A 5324-nucleotide genomic window follows, 5' to 3' on the forward strand; every position below is an offset into this window, starting at 1 on the left:
GCTGGAATTTACATTCATATACTGTAGTTCCCTATGGCTGGGTGTCCATTTGCCGGGTTTCATTCCTCCTCAGCCCTTATTCACATTACGTGACTTGACATATGGTAAGGTTTTAATACTAGAGGTTAGGACCGACCCGAATAGGGTCACCTTGAAGTGGTGTTTTTTTTAATCAAAATTATGTTAACTAAGTACCCTATATTATTTTCATGCACTATTGCTATTATTTACTTTATCTTAGGTTTAGTGTCTTACGTGTATAGTTTACTGTAGCTTTTGATAAATAATTTATTAGCAAAAATGTTCCCACAAAGCTCCAACGTAATCCACATTCCACGAATACGGCTCCGATGACTGTGAATAGCAGTAAAGTTACTGCTCATCATCATCGTCGCCAAATGTCACTGAGCGCAGCATGAGCCAACGACGCTGATGAACGTTGTTGTCAGTACCCGGCGCCTCTGCATAGCAGGAACTTTACTGTATTCACAGTTGCCGGATTCGAGGAACGATGGACTACGTCGGAACTTCATGGGAATATTTTTCCTAATAAATTGGTAAACGAGGGATAGTCTCTTATTTTTGTCTCTGTCTTTTTGTTTTTAAGGTACCCATGTCTGGACTACATTGGCTTTGATGGATTACGGTGGACCTGCATGGGATTTTTTTTATTCAACAAATTGGTGAACAAGGGATAGTGTGGTAGAGACTTTATTTAAATAAATAATTTTTTTCTCTCTGTGTTTATTTTTTGGATTACTGGGCTAGTAATGGGGGTGTCTGATAGACACCTCTCCATTACTAACACCAGGGCTTGATGCCAGCTGTGAATTTTGACAAATCACAGCTGACATCAACCCAAACTATCATTACCCCAATTGCCAGTGCACCAGGGCATCGGGAAGAGCCGGGCAGAGCGCCATTATTGGCGCATCTAATGTGATGCGCCAATTTTGGGAAAAGTGTTGGCTGGTATTTTTAGGCTGGGAAGTGCCCAATAACCAAGGACTTTGACAGCCTGATAATATTAGCCCACTACTTTCAGCTTTACCTTTGCTGGTTATCAAAAATGGGAATGACCCCATGTTGTTATTCAATTATTTATTTATTAACAAGTACAGTAAACTACAAACGTAAGACACTAATTAGATATCTCACGGATATCTACGGTATCTAGCTATCTATTATCTATCTATCCATCTATCATCTATTTATCTCATATCTAACTATCTATCTCTATCTTTGAACATCCTTAACACATCTGTCATCTCTATTCTGCAATCTATTCCAGTATGTGTCACATGGATGGTGCACACATTCACATGGATGGCACGTGGATTGCACACAGATGACACACACTGACACAAATAACACTGGTACTGGTTTTTCCAGTACCAGAAATAACAGGGCTTGTGAAGGAGGCGTCATGTCACGCACAGTGTGGAAAAGACTAAGTGCAACATGAAGGGATGAGGCGAAGGAAGATCTAATAACACCCTTCCTACCTTACCGTCTCTATATTGGTTCCACACCAATTGCCGAGCAGGAAACGTGAGCACTGTATATCCCTAGAGCTAGGTCCTGAATAGAGAGCGCTGATCAGTCCCCACTATAAACTAGATACAACAAAGGAGACAAATAAGGGGGGAGAAACTTAGCTTGAGCAGACTCCAGAGAGATAACACCAAACATTCTACAAGGCCACCTGAGAGAAAGTCAGCCTACAACTATAGCTCCAAGCCTTCACAAGGGAAGATGTGAATATCACCGGCGATTCCCTAAAGCAGACAGAGTTTATAAACACCTGGTTCAAGATGTGTCAATCAGAGACGGAGGAAGGTTGCTGCTGGGTCCAAAAGTCAGAAGGATTAAGAAGGCGTCTGCAATGCCAAACTCAGAGACCTTCTGCAACCAGATGCTGAGTCTGTTGCATCTGACATACCTGTGACAGTACCCCCCCTTTTACAAGTGGCCTCCGGACACTCAGGACCAGGTTTCTCAGGATAGGAGGTGTGGAATGAACAAACCAACCTGGGGGCATTCACCTCTGATGCTGAAACCCACATCCTCTCTTCTGGACCATAACCCTTCCAGTGCACAAGATATTGTAGGGAACGTTATTGGAGACGAGAATCTACAATCCTCGAAATTTGAAACTCCAAATTACCATTAACCATTATTGGGGACAGCGGTAGGGGTGAGGACTCAAGAGGTTCCACATATTTCTTGAACAGAGACCTGTGAAAGACATTGTGGGTCTTAAGGGCCTGAGGTAGCTCAAGACGAAACACTGCTGGGTTATTCCATTTTGTATCAGTTGCCCATCTGCGGAATTCTGAGCTGTACGTCTCCACTGACCAATTCCCCTGCTGAAGGTGATGCAACCTGGACTCAGCAAAGGAGATTCGGTCAGGGTCATCATAAATGAGGGCTAGAGCCCAGAAAAAAACCTCCACAGACTGGAGACAAACCGAACCCTGTGGCAAAGAGAAAGCCCAGGATTGAGGATTTCCTTGCAGCAGTGAGATCACAATTCCCACCCACCCGTTGCTCCTCATTTCCGGAGGAGTAAGGACGAAGTTTAAAATATAGTTTGCCTGCTTCCTTAAACACAAAAAACTTGTCCCTACCTCCTGAAAACCTGTCTGGGAGGGCAGCCTTGAGTCCAAGCTGGACCGGCCTACCTGCAGAGACCCCAACATTAGCAACCTGCAGCCGTTGTTGCTGCTGCTGAACCTCACAGCAGAGGTCAGTCACCTCCAGAGACAGACAGCGCAGCCACACAAACAAAGCCACGTGTCAGTTTTTTTATTTTAAACATGCACAGCCGGTGATCATGTCACGCACCGTGTGGGAAAGACTAAGTGCAACACAAAGGGATGAGGGGAAAGAAGCCCAGGCACTAGGGAAAGGGGGAGTGGAGACCCCTTGGCAGATCTAATAACACCCTGCTTACCCTAACGTCCCTATATTGGTTGCACACCAATCGCCAAGCAGGAAACCTGAGACCTGTATATCCCTATTGCTAGGCCCTGGATAGGGATGGGGGTGAGCACTGCTCAGTCCCCACTATAAACTATAGACAACAAGGGAGACAAACAAGGGGGGAGAAACTTAGCTGCATCTGCAATGCTAAATGCAGAGACCTTCTGCAACCAGATGCAGAGCGGCTGTCTGTTGCGTCTGATAAAATTTGCATGTCAAAAATTAGTTTAATGGAGTTTACATGAATCTTATTGATGTCCTGTGGGAAGAAATATAGCAAATGACATGTATGTTGTTGAATTTTAGACTTTGTCATATTTTAATTGAGGAAAACAATCTAATATCACATTTGAGTGAGTGGTAAAAGTATATGAACCTTTACATGCGGCGTAATAGGCCAGAGTATACCTTGTCCAGACTATACCTGGATTATACCCCAGGGGATAAACTGGCCTAGGCCACACTATACTCCTCCATAATATACTTTATGAGCCCTTGTAAATGAGATTTTAGATGCCATTTTTTAATAAAATAAAACTGACTTACACGTAGTGGAAAGGTATTTGTGTTGTTAATCACATGATGAAGAATGATCTTACAATAAATGTGACTGGGAAGTCTAACATCTGAGATGTGTCATGTTTGTTGTAATGACTCAGATGTTAGAGTTCCACAAAGAAAAAAGATTACTTTAATACTTCTCAATAGTATTTACTTATTAAATTAAAAGTACTTATCTAAACCCTGCAATTGAAACTTGATCTTATCACTTGACTGGTTTTCTCACCCTGTCTGATTGGTTGAAAAGTGTGCAGATCTCTTTCTATCATACTATCATACTCAGACACAGAGTTGCTTCCTCTAACACCAAACTCTTTAGTTTTGCAATTTTGACAACCATGGAAGACCACCTTTATGATTGGCTTTTGAGATTCTTCACTGCAACAGTACAAAAGTACCCCCAGTGGATCTACGATGTACCTCCAGAGAAACGTATGAATGCCAAATCACAGTTTAGGAAAACAGCTAAGTCATATCAAACAGACAAAGGGATTCTTTACCATGTTCTGTTTGCCTATCACACACATCTGTGCATGCCTCAACCAAGTGCACTTCATTTGAGGTCATGTATGGACGGAAGGCCAAGCTTCCTATGGACCTCAATTCCTGAGAAAATGATACTGTGGACCCAATGCCCATTTCAGATGATGCAAACCCTGATGTGCTAAATACACTGACAACCATTCATAAAGAACTCCACTCAACCATCAGTACCAAATCCACTCTGCCCAGGAACCCTAGAGGCGTGCCTTTGATCCCCAACACAACACCAACAAAGAAATCACTGCTGGCACCATTGTTTATTTCAAGAATCAGCACCGTATTGATCGCATGGATTCAAAGATGTAACCACGCTGGATTGGACCCTATCTAGTTGTGGAATCCTTGACCGAGGGACGAGTAAAATTTAAGAACAATAAGACTGGCAAGATACTGAGCAACATCTACCACACCAGCAACCTTAAGATTTATCAGGATGAAGAAACTTCACCACCACCCCATTACACGGATGATTGTTCCAATGACTCTGCCACACAGCAACACAAGCAAAGCAAGACTTTTACCCCACTACCAAGTTCAGGCAGAAAGTATCTTAGCACCACTCTTGGCCTTACTGTTTGGTAAGGTTGTGTACCATGGATGGACAATGATATACTGTATATAATGGCCCTCACACAACCATCCACAATGTATAATGGCCTGTACACATTATAATGCCCCCCACTAGCAGTATAAACAGTATAATTGCCCCCACACGCACAATATGATGAGCTTACAGTACCCCTGGTGGGGGTATCATACTGACAAAGTATGATACCCCCACAGTGGTGCAAACACAGTTTCCTGGCCCCCATAGTCCCTCACACACAGTATGATGGCCCTGACACAGCACTCTACACAATATGATTGCCCCAACACAGCCCTCCATACATTATGATGGCCTTCCAAACAGTATAATAATCCCCTCACAACCCTACACACAGTATATTGGACCCCACTCAACCCCGCACACAGTATAATGAACCCCACACAGCCGTGCAAACAGTATAATTGGCCCACACACAGTCTTCCAAACAGTATAATTGGCCGTTAGACAGTCCTCCAAACAGTAAAATGGCCCCAACACAGCCCCCAAACAGTATAATTGGCCCTCACACAGCCCTCTTAACAGTATATTGTCTCCCCATAGTCCTCCGATTAGTATGATGGCTCCCAAACAGACCTCCAAATAGTATGATGCCCCACAGATATTATAATGGCCCATACATAGCACTCCA

The sequence above is a fragment of the Phyllobates terribilis genome, unplaced genomic scaffold (genome assembly GCF_046119375.1).
Source record: "Phyllobates terribilis strain yellow unplaced genomic scaffold, ASM4611937v1 Scaffold_11__3_contigs__length_659146591, whole genome shotgun sequence".
Lineage (NCBI taxonomy): Eukaryota > Metazoa > Chordata > Amphibia > Anura > Dendrobatidae > Phyllobates > Phyllobates terribilis.